Source organism: Manis pentadactyla, chromosome 11 (genome assembly GCF_030020395.1).
Source record: "Manis pentadactyla isolate mManPen7 chromosome 11, mManPen7.hap1, whole genome shotgun sequence".
NCBI lineage: Eukaryota > Metazoa > Chordata > Mammalia > Pholidota > Manidae > Manis > Manis pentadactyla.
In genome coordinates, this window is record NC_080029.1 from 26,364,638 (window position 1) to 26,383,361 (window position 18,724).

The 18,724-nt window shown below is 41.1% G+C and overlaps 1 protein-coding gene and 1 pseudogene across 18 annotated transcripts in view; one reads left to right on the forward strand and one right to left on the reverse strand.

Moving 5' to 3' along the window:
* The window catches only part of TTLL5 (tubulin tyrosine ligase like 5), a 277,550-nt gene that overhangs the window by 90,494 nt on the left and 168,332 nt on the right, over nt 1-18,724 (reverse strand). The window lies entirely within an intron of this gene.
* On the forward strand, nt 2,753-12,444 carry LOC130679477 (40S ribosomal protein S2-like; annotated as a pseudogene).

The window sequence follows — 18,724 nt, forward strand, 5'->3', positions numbered from 1 at the left end:
TGAAATTTTTTAAGTGGAATGAGCTAGACGAACCTGCCAAGAGACTTTGTGCTCATGGTGACAAGTACCTTGATGCTTTTTGGAGACTTTTTGTGTTGGAATATGATTTTTAAATGATCTCTGAAAATGCAGGTGCCAAAGACTAAACTTTATTTTTTGTACTTTTCAGAGTTTGCTCCTTGAGATAAGACTATACACTTTTCACTCCTTTGTTTTGAACCTGTGAAGTTATGTTGAGATGGTTCTTTCACAGGAAGAGCTGAAGTACAGGAGAGGTGGTATTAGAGATACAGAAAAGCTCAGAAATTATCTGGGAAAACTATGTGAACTTTTGATGACCTATACGTTAGGTCAAAAGCACAGAACTATATGAAATTATAAATGCAAGCTGATCTCCTTGCTTGGGAACAGGGTGAAAGGGCTTTGAAAACCTTTAAATATTTGGTGTATTTGAGAGGATGAAAGGCTCTTGGGAGAGGATTAAAGAAATAATCCAAGAAAGAAGGCAAAAAGAAATGAAAGGTTTTAGATACTGGAAAGGAATCAAAACCAAAGCAAGAGCTGAGTCAGTGAGAGCATTCTGGAGGAAGAGCAGAGGCCCTTGCCCTGGATCCACACCAGAGGCTCTGAGCTGGACGAACCTCAGATGGGAGGCAGCACAGCTTAGTGACCAGGAGCTGAGCTCTAGAACGAGACTGCTGGGTTCAAATCCTGGCTCTCCCGCTTAGAACAACAGACTTAACCTCTCCATGCCTTGGTTTCCTCAGCTGTGAAATGCGAATAAAAACCAACGCCTTTCTCCCAGGGTTGGTCTAAGAATTAAATGTGATAACCCATGTTAAAGCACTTAGCACAACGTCTGGCACACATAATAAATGCTCAGTCAATATGATCCGCTATTGGAATGTTCTTCCCATGGAAAGTGAATCCAAACCTTTGGGAAAACAAACAAAAAGGAAACTAAATAGGTGTGAGCAATTCAGAAAGAAGAGAGGCAAAGTGGTATTTATAATCCCCTTACCTTACCAAGTGTTGTGTCCATTTGGGTTACCCTGGGTGACAAATGGGGAAGCCAACCTACTGGATTTGAGAAAGGACCCAAGGGTCACCCAGCATGTGTGAGCAGGGTGGGGCAATCCACTCTCAGTCTCCCCACCAGAGCCAGCTGCTGCACGCCAGGCTCCTTTCTGAGGAGGCTTCCTCCCAATGGCGGCCTGCTGCCCCAAGCCAAGCCAGCCGCAGGATGTGCTGTCCACGAACACGGTGCTGGCCCCTGCGTGGAAGTGGGGGGTCACTAATAATGCTGACTAGCAAGGAGGAGAAGTGGACGGGAGCACGATGAGTAAGGAGAGTATCATAATCCTCTCCATCCCATCCCCGCTCACCCCCACTTCTGTCAACGAAAACTTAAGTTTCCAGCAGTGACTACATCCCCTTATGCCTTTTCAAAATGAAACAAAAGTAGTTTTTTTTTGTATTTTTTTTAAAGGAGCAAAAGCAATACATTCCCAATGACAGAAAAAAAAACACAAAAAACAGGCAAAACCCAAACACCTACCTAGCTGTAATCCAGTGAGCAAAGATGTCTCCTATAAACATTCTGATGTATATTCTTCCTCTGTATTTCCCTTGCACAGAGTGATTCTGTACTATCTGCTTTATAGAAGTGGTTTTTTCATCTGGAAATATGTTATGAAAAATTTCCCACATGATAATATTGGTTTTTGGCAGTTCTAACCCCTCTGTTAACTTCTATTATACTTAAAGTCAACTTAAATCCTTAAGCCTTCTTCACACTTGAATTTCTGAAACCATGTGAAGAGCTTTATCTTTTTCCTTATTAAATTCCACAAACTAAATTCATCATTCTAGCTTGCTTAAATCACTGTTAATTCTGATTGTCATCCAAAGTATTAAGTATTTCATCTTACTTTGTATCATCTGAAAATAGGATTAGTATATCTTGTAGATACATAAGTGCTTAGCATATAGTAGGCACCTAAATAAGTATGAATAGATAAATGAATTCATTGATAAAAATGGTGAACTAGTGAGCCAGTGACAGAGCACCTGAGACTTAATTCTCAAATGTACATTGATTTACTGTTTGGGTACAGTTGTCTTTTAGTCACCAAATATTCCTAATGATATTATCATATCATTTACATTTCTCTTTTGTGCTTACAAGATTTCATTATGCCTTGCTGAAACCAAGCTACACAAATTCCTTTGTAGTCCCCTGATCTTCTCTTACTAAAGTAATTCTACCATGAAGGGAAATGAGGTTAGTCTAGCATGACTTATTTTTTTTATGAATCAATGCTGGACTTAAGTGATCCCTTTTCCTGCTCTAAGGACTGCCAAATCATTGGTTTGCTAATCTGTTAGAATTTGGCCTGAAACTGACATCTCAATGACCAGTTTATATATTCAATATCTAATCTGTTTCTATCTCTTCCCTTCCCAGTGTATAAGCCCCTTCTTTGCACATTAAATCACTGAATCACAATCATAAGAACTCAAACCATAAATCATGAATTAGTAATCATAAGAACTGCTTCTCTTTGGATATAGTAATTCAATTATTAAGTAGAGAAAATAAGACTGATTCAATAGCTTGACTCTTGTGAGTTTCATTTTCCTTGAGGAAGAAAGGATTTAGGTAGGACAAAGATGTGCCTTGAGAAGTAAGAACTGAAGTATGGAGGAGATGGTTTATTAATTGGCACCCAAAAAATAAATCTATCATGTATTGTTTACTACACACCTTAATATAAAAGCCAAAAGTGGAAGTAAGACAACACATTAAAATAAGGTGGCTCAAAATCAACAGATGCCAGAAAAAAAGACTGAGAATATGAGCAGGATCCAAATAAGATAAATAATTTGAAATAGAATTACAAGCAATTGAGAGGAAGTTTCTGATTATTCATTCAATAAGCAGAGATACAGAAAAGGAAAAGGAAGCAGTAGTGATGTCTGGAAATGTCTAGAGGGGATATTTTGGCTAACTACTTTGACCTTATTAAATACTGTGAGACAATGACATAAATTTGGGAAGAACACACTGAGGTATCATGTCAGAAAGCTAAGAATTGATATGCCTGTCCTTTAAAAGTACAGTGAGATCCCAGCCAGCTGGACCTGACAATGGATACAGAATGTGAACCAGACTTCTGCCGTCTCCACACTTGTACCACTCCATGATTGATGGAATGATCCCCAGGAGGAGGAAATAAGGACAGAGCTGGAATTCTCAGTGCACCTGGCAGAGATTCTGGGGGCAAGCTTTAAGGAACACAAAGCTGGATATAAAACCAAACCTTTCCAAAGGTTAAGTTCATGGCACTATTCTAGAAGCCAATTTAGGATTCTGGGAGTCAGCCAGTTATGTAGATGGAGACTCCTTGGTCCTTTATCTATTCGCAGTCTGGATCTGAAAAGACAGATTGATCCTCGGCCTTATTAATAAGAAATGTCTTTGATCCAGTTCTTTACTTTGGCATAATCAGCATACCACATGAAGCCTGAAAAATGTAGCTGTGAACTAAAAAAGAGGTGAGCAAAGGGTGACCTTTAAGAAAGCCAAAAGAGAACTCCCTGACACCAGTTTACTCAACGATGAAGACTGAATCCAGCTCAGCAGGACTTTTATCAAATAAAGGGGAAAGTCTGCTGCCTCTGGGACAGCCGTGCAGGTACACATGAGCACAAGGCACAGCTGGCCCTTGTAAAACTGGACCACCATCACCTAGCTTTCACACCCTGCAAAGACAAGCCAGGAAAAGCTTTCAAAGTGAAAGTTAATGTGCAGATTGGCTAGTGCAGCTGACATGCCAGTTTCCAAGAACTTCTACATTGCATTGTGGCTAGGTTCAAACCTAGTGCACACAAACAGCTTGCAAAGTGTCGCAAATTTAGAATTCCTGCCTCATCACATCAGTTAGGCTCCTTTAGTTTCTTCTCTTTTCCCCAGGAAGCAAAATAGCGCGCAGCTTGGAACAGTCAGGTCTACAGCTTTTCTGGCTTCAGTAACCTATCTCCGCCCTCTTTGTTCAACTGGCCAAGGGAAATGGGAGACAATTCAAAAACTCCATCTTTCTTTTCTTTCTTTTTTTTTACCTTCTCCACCTGTCCTTCTTTTCTTTATAAATAAGGATGTTTCTAAAACATAGTGAAAATACTTAGGACATCACAAGAAAGGAAAAAAAAATGATATAGGGCCAAAGGAAATAAAATGTATATTAATGGTCAAGACTTTTTTTTCTGCAGTGTGTGTGTGTGTGTTATTGCTTCTAGGAGCCCATTCACAAACTACCTTCAGCGTACAATCTGTAGAAACAATCCTTCATCATACTAGGAATCAGCCTCTAACTTATCAAATCCGTGGCATGGCTACCACAGTCCATGGCTTCTGCTATGTTTACTAAAGACTTGTCTACTAAAATTTGCTGTCATTGAGATTTACTACAGGAGCTTTTTCCAAGGTCACAGCTAGTGCAAAATGCAGGCACCCACCTCTGAAAGGATCAGACCACTGAAACTCATTATCCTGGTCCTCAGATGGTTGCACTGAACAGTAATTCAGTACCAGCCCCAGGACAGATTCTCAAAATGTGGTTCCTGGACCATCTGCACAAAATCACCTGGGAACTTGTTAAAAATGAAAATAGTGAAGCCTAATTCCAGACTTAGTGGAATCAAAAACTCTGGGGTTGGACCCAGCAATCTGTGTTTTAACAAGCCCTTCAGGTGATTTGGACACACACCACTGAGAATCACTGGTAGAGTAGTTAAGAGAATGGATTCTGTGACCAATTGTTTAGGTTTGAATCCTGACTGCCATTCACCAATGTGTCATCTTGAGCAAGTCACTTCACTTCTCTGTGCTGAGTCTCTTCATCTGTAAATCGGTGGTAACAGTGCTTGTCTCACTGAGTAGTCCTGAGCCCTAAGCCAGGGAATATATGTATGGTTTTGAGAACAGTTGCTGGCACATAGTACAAGTTAGCTATTAAATGAGTCAAGGTACATACTGTGTAAGCACTACATGTTACTATAAGCCACCACTATTTCTTCTATATGATCTTTTTTTGAGGTTCAATGGTACATTATCTGGATTTCTCACAGATCAACATACAGTCCATATTCTTATATGATAAACTGTGACCTCTTGGTATAGAGAGCCTAATCAGCTTTGGTATGAATACGATTAAAAATAGGAATATGAAATTTGTATTTTAGTGACTGAATCAAACAAAAATTCTTTACCTCTAAAGCACTAAATCCAGACATTACACTTGATGATGAAGAAATGTATGATTCATCTCTGTGTCTGTCTATGGCCTGATTCCCCACACAGTGAGTCCATAAATGGTCTGGAGGCTAAAAGGAACATCTTTCATTATCTCTTCTTTTTCCTTATATCCTTCTCACGATACTGTGGTTCACTTCTACACTTGGTCTTAGCCACAGGCTGAGAGGTGCTGGGTCCCTTCTAAAATACCACAGCTATTGAACAATTTCATTAAACTATAGCTAAGATGACAAATAACATTTATAAGACATGTTGACCAGCACCTGTACGATCAGGCCATTGTAATAAACCCAGAGGACCAAAAAATCCACAATTTCCATCCTCTAGAATCACGAGATATCCCTTGTATGGAATTACCCACCATCTAAAGCAGCCATCCTTATCTGCCTGAATTGCTGGTTCAAATCTGTGAAAGAAATTAAGTTGTATCCAGAAGAGTCAGCATTCAAAGCAAGTAGAAATTTAATTCAAACTGTAAATATAAGCCATATACTTATAGTTAGCTTCTTCAGGCTGTTGATGCTCTTTCCCACACACAAAGCATGACTTTAGTGTCTGGAGAAAGTGAAAAATTGTATAGATTCAAAAACTATGGTAAAGATATTTGTAACCCTGAACTATATTATACTGCTCCAGCTACTAAATTTTTCTTCACTTTTGTTCAGATTGTTTCTTATAGTCCATGAATAGTATTTTATTTTCAGAAATATTTCCACCTCACCTCTGTGGATTATCACCATTAATAAATAGGCTTAGACTAGCTGAGGATGCCACTGTGAAAAGACTGGCCCTGGTTTTTCTCTCCCTACAAGTAAGGATGTTAAAATGGTGAGACGAGCAGGAGCTTTCACATCAGAAAGAGCTGGACTCCAATGTTAACTTTTCTAAAACTATTTCACCATCTGTACTTGAGGATAACAATACTCATGTTACAGCCACGTTTACAGGAATAAATAGGATAAATCATACAAAGCATAAGATTTGGCATGAACTGGGCATTCAATAAATGTTACTCCATTTTTTCTTCCCTTCCTTTTGTTCCTCTCTTTAACAAATGGCAGAATACAATCTTATCATTTTAAAAACAAGGGAGAAATACTTCTGAATCAACAACAAACTGTAGGGCACATTAAACAAGATAAAAATCAGTTTAAGAATTACTACATGCCAATTATGAAAATGTATTAAGTACTGAAATAAAGAAGGAGAAAAAAAGTCACCCACTGTTCCACTCTGCAATCATGGTACTTTGGTATGTTTCCTTCCAGTCTTGTTCCAGCACAGAGTAATTATATTATCCTGCTTTTATCACTTGATATCAATGCTAACACATATGGACATATTTTGTTTATCCATTTAAAAAATATGTGTGTGGTTTTTTTAAATTAAGAAAAATACTTCTCTACTCCCCAAACTCTGTGTACCACTGTGCTGGGAACAGGACACCAGCTTTAGAAAACAAGAGGAAGGGAGGAACTTCCTATGGGGGAAAATCAAGGAAGCCTTCAAAGTGGGAATGGCTTCAAAAGATGACCTAGAATTTGACAATTGGAAAGGATAACCAGGTAGACAGAACAGCATATAACAGAGCAGGAAACAACAGGATATCCAAAGCACCTAAATAGCTGGAGTGGCAGATGGTGGAGAGATGCTATAATTAAAGCTGGTAAGACATATTTCTCTCATATATTCTGAAGTAGAAATGCTATTGGTCAAATCTGTCATGTAAGCAAAGCACAGCACAGCAGTTTTAACTGGAATCACTCATGTTCATGATGAAGCTTCAAGCAAAACGTTTTAAAAGGCTAAGGTTTGAGGAAGGCAAAGGGCATGAGTGTGGCTTAGGATGGCCAAGCACAGACAGCCAAGTCTCCCCACCACCACTACAATGAGTGTGAGGGCTTCTCAATGCCTGACTCCAAGCTAAGTCCCTTATATGCCTTATCGTGGTTAGCCTTCATAGTGACCCACTGAGAAAGGTATTATTATTATTCTATTTTACAGACAAGGAAAACTGAGGCTTAGGTAAAATAACAGGTTTAACTTCATGCACACAATAAGTGAAAGCACTGCTTTTGAATCTAAATCCATATGATTTCAAAGTTACAATGAAGAACAGGAAATTAGAACCTAAAACAGTCCTTGCTAAGATTTTCTAACAATTATCACTATAGGCCTTTGTTTTAGAGATACTAAAATCACCCAAGACCCATACAAATCTGCTCCATGGAGTTTCAAAAATGCTGAAAAACTCAATACAATGGTGGAAGGATAACCATTTTAATTCATTTGGTTGTTAATTAACAGTGCTGGAGCAACTGCATGTCCAAAGGTAAAAAAAATAAAGCTCAACCTAAACCTCATACAAAAATTAACTCAAAATGGGTCATATACTTGAATGTAAAATGTAGTAGTATAAAACCACCCCAAAGATGACTTCTAAAAGCATTTGGGGTAAAAGAGGTGTTTCAATTTTAGCTATAGGCAGTAAGAGGATAATGACGAAGACAGAGAAGACTAGATGCCAGGCAGTGTGCGAAAGGTCCCCCATGCTTTAACTCACTTAAACCTGTACCACTCCCAGGAGGCCGACTAACAACACTCACGTTACAGCTGGCCTAGAGAGGCCACACAGCTGCCCCGCTAACTGCTGATGCTGAGCACGGCTCTGTAGTGCCGCCGACCCCACCGCTACCACTGCCCTACACTTGGGGGCTGCTTCTCTGAAATGGGACATATTTGTCATAAAAAATAAGATTCCTTTCTCTCTTGTGAAAGGTGGACTTTTAAAGGCACCTGACAAAGTTTAAATCTATATCACAGTGAAGAGTCAACTGAACCAGGAACTTCATTCCTTCTCCCCTTCACATTCTCCTACTGTACATAAACGGCTAGGCTACAAGGAAGGTGCCTGTCCTTGACCACTTGGGAGTCTTAAGGTCAGGAGTGACCTTCAGGTCCAAACAGTCTTTATATCTCAATTTCATGGTGGCAGGAGTGGACTTTCAAAAGAAGCAAAGGCCCAAGCCTCCAGATGAGCACACATACTTCTCTGTCGGCAGCCAAGAGGACTTCAGACTCCACCAAGGGCTTTCGTGCAGTGGGATTCTTACTGATGGAAGGAGACTGCCTGTCTGTCACCTGGGGGTTCTCATCTCCTTTTAGGTTCCCCTTTAGACATCATCACTCAAACCTAGTAAGCTACTGGGCAAGCAGGCTGCTCAGTGTCCAATATTAAAGCCTAACATAGAGAAATTAAGGCATATTATAAGGTGGTTTAGCAAACAGGTGCTCCCTTATTGTTCTACTACTCGCCTCCACCTTCCTTCTTTTTGTCATAGTGTCAAGAGGGGTGCAGAAATTCTCCACATACCAGGACTTCTTCAAAGCGGGCACCACCACTGAACAGCTGGCTGGAAGGAGCTGTGCAGGTATGGAAGGGTTAAGGAATGTCCTGGGCTGTTGGCGCTCCACTATTATCACTTTGAAAAGCCGCTGGGTTTACAGGAAGAGTGAGAGAATGCTGCAGCTTTCCCAGCCAACATTTGGTTCCCATTACCGCGAATAATCTCTTTCCTCCCTCCTTTCCCCAACCCCCACCCTTTTTCTACTTTTTCCACATTTTATATTAAAAATACATCAAACACTTTTCTTACTTTTTAATATTTTCCTTAAGTTTCCTTCACTCAGTTTGCTGGGTTCTGCAACTTTTCTGGCTATTCATTACTTAGGGAGGGGGAAGGGTCAGGCTCCTTGGATGAAATCAGTCAAAAACAAAACCAGGAGAGAAAAGCACCTTAAGCAGTGTGTTGGAAAGAAGATGACTCACAAGGATTCTTTCTAGTCTTAATTGACATTAAGAAAAGAAAGAGCCCACTGAGACCCCTTTCTCTTTCTGCTTCTTGGCCCCATCTCAGATCCTGCCCTTCAACAAAGCATCCTTAAAGCAGTATTTCTGAAGATAGGGCTGGCTATTCCTAATTTCATCTTCAGTAAAAATGGGGAGGGCAGATTTGTATGAAAGAGGGAAGGCCTGAGGAAGAGGCAGAAAGATCAATAGTATGCAATGTTGGCAAGGGTGTGGAGAAAGGGCATGCTTCTATACTCCAGGGTGGAGCATATATTGGTATAGCCTCTTTAGAGGCCAATTTGACAGTATCTGTAAAAAAATCAAAGGACAAATAGCATTTTGATCCAACAAATTCCACTTCTTGGAATGTATCCTATAGAAATACCTGCACATCTGCACAAAGATATATGCACATGGTGCTCTCACTGCAGATGCTCAGACTGAATACAACTTAGTGTTTAATAGGAGAATGGTAAAATGAATTATGGTACATTCATACTTTGGAAAACTATATAGTGGTTAAAAATACTTACGTTTATATGAACACACTGAAAAAGCATGGAGACATCAGGAAGGAAAAAAGTCACAGAAAAATTTATAAATCTATCTTCTAACTGTGGCTACCTCTGAAGAGAAAACTTTATTGCCTCATAATCTATGTTTATTTATGTTAGATTATTTTATGATGTGGCTACATGTGTGTATTATACAACTAACTTTTTAAAGTATAGAAATAAATATTTCAGCCTATAGAAAATAGGAATATATATCATGCATAATAGTTTTATAGGCAATATATATTAATAACTAATTATACACACACACATATATATTTTCCCCTGAGTTTGCAGCCCTGTGTTAATTGTCTTGAACTAGAAGACATTTTAAACTCAGAACATTTAACTTCACAACAGGAACCAAGTCAGACTTAGGGAAGTAGACTTTCTAAGAATTTTCCCTAAGAAAATTTCTAAGGGAATCCCCCAGAAAGTCAGACAGAATGACAGAGAAATGAATAAATAGAAGAAATGATGACTCTAAGAGGCCCAAAAACTTCCAAGGGCATAGTCATAATGAAAACAGTGAACAATGATCAAACAAAAATTGTACTATATGTCTACTGCAAGGATAGGAGGAAGGGAAGTGTACATATGTGTGAGGGAGGCAGGTGGCATGGGGTGGGTGTGCCAGGAAGAGGTAGTGCAAGAATGCTAAAGTTCTCAGTGGATGTTAATAAATGGCATCTGATAGGGAGTCAATAAGTAACATATAAAATGAAAAGCCCCCAAATGGCAGAATAAACATATAATTTAGAAATATGAAAGTAAACAGAAGAAAAGACTTTAAAAAAAGTTGAAAGCAGTTATCTTGGATGTGTGGAAATTCAGATTGGGTAGCAGTGGGGAGAGAAGGTACAAGGGATTCCCATTTTCTGTATAAACCTTACAGAATTACTTAACTTTTAAAACTATGTACCTGAATTATTGTGCGACTCAGTTTTCAGGATGGCCCCTGGTGATTCCCACCCCATGGTATTCATATCCTTGTGTCAATTCCTTCCAGCCCTGAATAGAGCTGGCCTATTGTGTAAACAGTAGGATGGTGCAACAATGGTGTGTCTGAAACACCTAAATGTAAGAGCTAAAATTACAAGTATCCCAGAAGAAAAGAAAAGGCAAAGCCTTCTCAGTATTGGATTTGGCAATGATTTCTTGGATTTGACACCAAAAGCACAGGCAACAAAAGAAAAAACAGAAGCACCATATTTCTTCAAAACAAAAAGCTTTGTGCATCAAAGGACACTATCAGCAGAGTAAAAAGGCAACCCATAGAATGGTAGAAAATATTTGCAAATCATATATACAATAAAGGATTAATATCCAAAAAAATAGAGAGCTCCTAAAATTCAACAACAAAAAGTCCATTAAAATCTTGAATAGCATTTTTCTAAAGGAAATATATAAATGGCCAAAAAGCTATGAAAAGATGCTCAGCATCACTAACCACTAGGGAAATGCAAATCAAAACCACAATGAGGTATTACCTCAGTCATTAGGATGGCTACCATCAAAAAACTTAATAATAACAAGTATTGGTGAGGATATGAAGAAACTGAAACCTTTGTGCTGGTGGGAATGTAAAGTGATACAGCTGCTGTACAAAATAGTATGGTGGTTCCTCAAAAAATTAAAAATAGAATTGCCCCTCTACTCCAAGAACACACCAAATGGCAGATGATGCCGATGCTGCAGGAAGCCTGAAGGCCTGGGTGGTGGCTGCAGTAGCTTTGGCAGAAGTTTGGGCAATGGCTTCTGGGGCCAGGGTCACAGCTGTGCTTAGCCTGGGGCAAAGGCCACAGAGCTCAGAGAGGCAAGGCTGAGGATAAGAGGTGGCACCTGGTCCCCAAGATGGGCAAGTTAGGCTAGGGCATGAAGATCAAGTTCCTGGAGGAAATCTCTCTCTTCTCCTCATCCATCAAGGAGTCTGAGATCCTGGAGACAACCATCAAGAGTGAGCTGGAAGAATATGCTTGTGCAAAAGCAGGTCTGTGCTGGCCAATGGACCAGGTTCAAGGCATTCGTCACACTGGGGACTATAACAGCCACATCAATCTGGGCAGCTGCTCCAAGGAGGTAGCTACTGCCATCTGCAGGGCCATCGCTCTGGCCAAGCTCTCCACCATGACCATGCAGTGAGAGTACTCGGAGACCAAGCCTCCTACTGTTCCTTGCAAGGTGACCAGTTGCAGCAGCTCAGTGCTGACATGCCTCATCTTTACCCTGAGAGGCCCTGACATTGTCTCAGCTCCTGTGCCCAAGAAGCTGCTGCTAATGATTGGTATCAATGACTATTGTACCTTGTCCAGGGGCTGAACTGCCACCCTTGTCAACTTTGCCAAGGCCACCTTTGATGCTATCTCCAAGACCTATAGCCAGCTCATCCCAAGATCTGGAAAGAGAACATACTCGCTAAGTCTCCCACTGAGGAATTCACTGACCATCTAGTAAAGAACCACACTACAGTCTCTGAGTCGAAGACCCAGGCTCCAGCTATGGCCACCACATAATGCATCTATATAAGAAAAATGAAGTGAATTAATGAAACTTGGAAAAAAATAGAATTATCACATGATCCAGCAAGTCCATGAAGGGTATATATACCAAAAGAACTGAAAACAGGGACATGAACAGCTATCTGTACACACTAACAGCAGCATTATTCACAACAGCCAAAAGGCGGATGCAACTCAAGTGCCCATCAACAGATGAATGGATAAACAAAAAATGTGGTCTATATACACACACACATGCATGCACACACAGTGGAATATTGTTCATCCTTAAAAAGGAAGGAAATTCCAACACATACAAAAACATGGATGAACCCTGAGGACATTATGCTAGATGAAATAAGCCAGTCACAAAAGGACAAATACAGTATAATTCTCCTTATATGAAGGACCTAGAGCGGTCAAATTCATAGATACAGAAAGAGTAATGGTGATTGCAGAGGCCAGGAGGAAGAGGGACTGGGAAGTTGGGGTGTAATAGGTACAGAGTTTCAGTTTTACAAGATGAAGGAGTTCTGAAAGATAATGGTGGTGATGGCTGTACAATAATAGCGTGATGTACTACTGAACCATTCATTAAAAAATGGTTAAAATGGTACATTTTATGTCATGTGTATTTTACCACAATTACAAAAAAAATTTTTTTAAGTGATGGTGTATGATTTCTGAGGCTAGGTTATAAAGACATTGTGGCTTCTGCCTTTCTCTTGAGTCACTTGTTTTGGGGGAAGCCAGCTGCCATGTCATGAGGACACGCAGGCAGTCCTGTGCTGAAGTCCATGAGGTTGAGGGACTGAGGCCTTGTGACAACAGCAGGCATGAATTCACCATCCGTGTGAGAGTGAGCCACCACGGCGGCAGATCTCCCAGGAAGCCCTTGGATGACCGCAGGCCTCTTGGCTGACACCTTAACATCATGAAATGACCTGAGCCAGAACCACCCAGTTTAGCTCCTCAACTCCTGACCTACAGAAACTGAGATAATAAATTTATTGTTTTAAGCTGCTAAATTTTGATATAATTTGTTATATGATTACTAAGATAACAAATATGAAAAGGAATAGGAAACTTAGCTTTAAAACATTATCATATCAGAGTGGCCTACTACCCTACCATGTAGCACATACCAGGGTACGTTATCATGATGGTCTGCTGATGGGTTACACTACAGCTCTCCAGTAAAGCTTTTAGAGAGATTCTCAACTCTTCTGTACTAAGAAAACTTCACAAGTATATAAAGTTTGATCAGTATGTAAAATACATTTAACTACATATTTTAATACAGCTACACCTGGCAGATCAGTGTTGAGCTGGCTGGAATTTGTGACAGTGTAGCACAGGGTATATTTGCAGTTTGTAGAAGATGAAATATAACATCAAGCTGGTGCCAGATACAGACTGTGTGTTGATTAGAATATGAAGAAACTTTTCCTTGAGAACATATTAGAGTCTAATATGTTGTAAATAAATAGTACCACTCAGCCAGCCACATAGTCCTGAAGGATGGCCAAGTGAGGAGGGAGCAACAGTAGGCAGTTCAGTGGACACTGAGATAGTGAATGACTTCAGTATTGATTCTACTGAGTGGCGTTCACTGTGTTGAGTATTGTTTTGAGTGTTTTAATCCCTCCAAGTTTGTTGAGCAAAGTTCTAGGATGTGGAAGTGTGTTGCAAACACAAAAAGGGTGACAACTGCTGCTATAGAGGTTTTTGACCAGCTTAGGGTTAGGGCTCCTTCCTAGAAGAGGCTGAAACTCAGATCCTAAAGATGGCAAGCATGCCAAGTTACGGCTCTGGCTAAAGGAGAAAGTTTTGTCCTGATCCATCTATATTTTTGTGGTGCCAAAGAGAGGCATTGGCTAAAGAACTGCCCAGGTGGAAGTCCAGTTTGTGACTGTGAGTCTAGGTATTTAAGTTCATTCAGTATACATTAAATTAGTGGATACAATTTGTCAGATACTGCATTAAGGGGAAGGAATATAAAGATGTATATGTCTTGACATCACAGGAGGTGGTAGAGAAAAGACTTGGAAATCTAATGTAACACAATGTAAATGCTACAGATGTAGGCAAGCAGGCCCCCTCTGTGTGACACAGCAGAAGGTGCCCAGAGTAAGGCTTAGCACTCACCCGGAGCCAGAATGACTAAAAGACTTTGCCAGATATGAATGAGGAAGAGAAAGAGAGGAAATGTTAGGTATGAAGACCCAGAAATGGTAAAACAACAATAACAACAATAAAACAAAAAACTCCCAACTTCTCATCTGACATTAATTAAAAGGGCAGTTAATGGGATAAGATCCCCTTAGAACGGCTCACCAGGCACTTTACCATTCCCACCTCATCTTCTACCATCTCCTACTTGCACACCGAGCTCTAATAATGCTGCGCTTCAGGCGTGTCCTTCCATGCCTCCCTGACTTTGCATGTGTCTGCCATTATCACTAGAAAATGTCTGTGCTGTCTACTCTGGTCTTCCTCGGCTATAGCTTATTCCTTGAGATGGAAGATGCCTTTTATTGGTATGTTTTTTGTACTGTGGTTGTTCTTCACCATGACTATTTCTTACCCACTGGACCAACCATTAAGACAGTGAGTTCATCATTCTGGCCTTTGTCCTCCTAGAGCCTGGCAACACCACAGTCATGCAGTTTGCTGAAGGAGCAAATGCATGAATAAATGAACATTCCTCTTTTGGGGGACAGTCCTACGCTCCACTCAAAGAAAGAAAACTAGAACAAATGACCCTTTGAGGTATTAGAGGGATCACATGGACAGTTAACCAGGCAGAGAATTAGAAGCCCTGGGTTCCAGTCCTTCCTTTATCACCAGGTGTGAGAATTTGCACAAACCACTGAGCTTCTCTGGGTCTCAATTTTTAATACCTGTAGAACAGGGGTATAGTTAGGTGACACAAAGATGTTTACAGTAATTCCTAAGCACTTACTCTGTGGCACGCACTAAATAAAAATGCTTTTCTTCTGTCGTTTAATTTTCATTTGCTCCTAAAAACAAATCCCTAAGAAGTGGGCATTTGATCCTTATTTAGAGATAAGAATATCATGGTCAAAGAACTTTCCCTAGTGACATAGCTAGTAAGTGGCTAAAAAAAGGAGAGATCCAAATTGGTCTGCTGCTAAAATACGTGTTCTCAAACACCAGGTCATAACATTTAAATGTGAGATCTTAGATAATTTAAAATAGAAGAATTTGGACCTTCTCAAGCCATATGAAAGCAGTATTTGTTTATCCACATAAGGTGATGGGGACTGGGAAACAGGCAAGTAGAGATGCACCAAAAATCACAGTCTTGAAAGGGGGAGCAGCCCTTCCGGATGAAAGGCCTGAGCTCAGAGAAAGAAGAAAAATGCAGGATGAGATGACACCGAAAGCAGGAACTGAGGGGGCAGCCTGGCAGGAAAGCAAGGGCAGGGAGAGGAAAGCGGGCAGGGCCCCTGAGCCACTGCTGACAGCATTGCAGCAGCACGGGGTGGCCATGCGGAGGAGAGAAGCGTCCACCAGGATAGCAATTCCAGCTCAACCTGGGAAATGGGATGGGGCAACCTTGCTTCTCCAAGAACTGAGGAGATAAAAAGACAGAGCTCAGTCGGGGTCTGAGGGGAGAAAGGGGAGACTCGTAAGAAAAACAATGACCTTGCAGTCTGAGAGGAAGAACCTCCAGACTGAAAGAGAGGTGGTGACAGAGTGCCTGGAATGAACCGTGAGTGCTTTAAACCTGTGCCAAGCTGAGTAATGTGGGACTGAAATAGTGATTTACCTCGACTCTGGGAGAGATTAGTCTGTGTATCATCGGCAGCATAAACAAGCATTACTATTTTATAGTGCTGAAGATTATTAATCCTGAAAAGGCCTAATCGTGTGTAGTACTTTACAGTTTACAAAGCACATTCACATATGATCTTATTGAATTCCCATGACAATCCAGGCATAATCACTCTCCATATGACAAAATTAGGCTCAAGTTTTGTGGAATGATTTACCCCAACTCCGGAAGTTCCAGGTGGACCCAGCACTGGCACCTAGGTCTTCCCATTTCTGGTCCAGGGTTCTTTGTGTAAGAGTAACATGCAGGCTTTGCCTTTAAAAGAGTTACATCTTAGGAGAGAAGGAGCAAAGGCATAAAAGATAATTACACAAAGGAGCAGATACTATTCTCCAAAAGATGAGCTCAGAGGAAGGAGCGTATTTGGGGGCAGTTGGAAAAGGCTTGAGGTGACTGTAGATGGGATGGGAGAAGGGATTACTAAGCGAGACAGCAGGGGAGCAGGGAAAGTCTGGGGTGTAGGCTTCAGAGGTACTCCACCAACCAAGTCCCTACCCTGTGGCACGGCAGCTGCGAGCAGGATCGCTCAACAGATGCTTACCGTTGACCCTGCGGATCAGTGCTGAGGATCCAGTGGTGAGCAAGCCAATGTTCAGGAAATTTACTCCAAGACCAAACGTATCAGAGTCGCTCACTAGGGAGGTGTCATTTCTTCTTTTGAGAAAGGGAAACGTCCTATTCTCAGAGTAATGACCCAAACCATCAGAGAAATACAGGACCTCCAGTTTTTCAAAACTTAGCACTTTCCCCAAATAGAAAGACTATTTGCCTCTCCTTTGGCAGGTGACCAGAAACGGTCAGAGCTGAGAAGGGAAAAGGGAGCGTTAAAATAGCTATTTCACAGCAGAGACATAAGTGAAAAGAAAAAGCAAGAGGGTGTGTTTAGCAACTTACCGCACAATTTTATATTTACCCTCCCAACATTCAAGCTCCATTGTGTATAATGCACATATACAGTAAAGAAAAAGTGTGATAGGGGAACACAGTGAGAGAGTCTGCGAAATGCTGAAACAGCATACCTGGCAGCTGCTAAAACAAAACTTCAAAGATTTGGCTTCTTTGAAAAGCCAGCAGGCAGGACCCCACCCGCTCCCCGGCTGGCCGCAGCTTCCCTGGGAGCTGGTACACGTAACCACTTCCGCATGTTTGGCTCTGTTCCCCAGGGCTATAGCAGCTCTATGAGCCGAGTCAGAACTTCCAGCCAAGCAGGTGGGGAGCTGGGGGCTGGGTCAGTGGAGGGCAGTGATCTCCCCCCCAGTCAATATCTAGCCATGGGTATATCTTAGAAAATAAAATGGTAATGCTGGGATCTGCTTAAAAATCCCCTTCCTCTCAGTCAGCCCAGGTCTGACTGGTTAGACACTAGTAATACAGAAGCTTGGCTTTTGAGATTCCCAAGGCATTAGAATATGCCCCTCCCAGCACCACAAATTAGTTCAAGAACAGCATCTGTGGTAAATCTCTAGGTCTAAACAAAAGAGGCTTGACATCTACAGAAGAGTCTAAGAGAATAATCAAGAATATGCCTTTCTTGGAAATTCATTCCTTATTTTTTTGATCTCCTGACAAAGTTTGGTTCTTTGTCACACCTTCTGGGTCAACCATTTAATCCTATGCTGCCTAATAAGGAAGCCATCAGCCACCTGTGGCTTTTGAGCATTTGCAATGTGGCCAGTGTGACTGAGGAACTGTATTTTTTATTTTATTTTAATTAATTGAAATTTAAATATTCACATGTGGCTTGTGACTACTAGATGGGAGAGCATTGACCTAATCACCTATTCACCAAACATTTACTGAGGACTTTGTGCAGGGCACTGTGAAGATATAAAGATGTGTAGGACTTGGTCCCTGCCCTCCAAAAAGCTTATAATCTAATATAGGAGGTAAAACAAGGGTGCAAACAACCATAATGTAAGGAGGGGTGGTAACTGTCACAGCAGAAATAGAGATTATATAAGAATATGGAGTAGGGAGATGGTGGCCTGACAGTTCCATGCTAACCACTCAGGTAGGGGATGCCAGTGAGTCTATCAAGAAAAGGACAGTGAGGAGACAGGTGCTATTATAAAAAATAACCAAAAGTGAACAGAAACACATATTCAGCAAACACTAATTATTAGGCAACCAATGTCCAAAGGCTGGAGAAGAGACAGCTATCCTAGCCTGGGCTGTCAAAGACGGTGGATGCCTTTCTGCTCTCAAGGATCTTCTAAGTGCGGCCCTTAAGACTCCTGTGGGCTAGGAGGGGTGGGGAGAAGGATGGGACAAGAACGGCTCTCTACCCCTTCTTCTTCTGCCACACCCTGCCTCTATCCCCCAGATGGGGAGGGCCTCTTGCTTGTTGGGCACTCTTGATTTTGGATACCTTGAAAGAAAAGAGTAGGGTCTCTTTTCTTTCAAAAGGAGATGCAATATGTACCTGATGACTTGGGAAGAGGAGGTTTTGAGTGTTAAGCTCAATGGAGAGGAACAAGGCTTTTTTCCTAGTGTTCAGTTAACCAGGACAGCAAGGACTACAAAAATCCATTCTGTAGGAATTCAAATTGTGTCTTTAGCCAGAGCTTCCTCTGAATTATGTCTTTTAGGAACATTAGTCCAGTGGGTGAGGAATAGAAGGACGAGAAATTCTAGTGACATCTG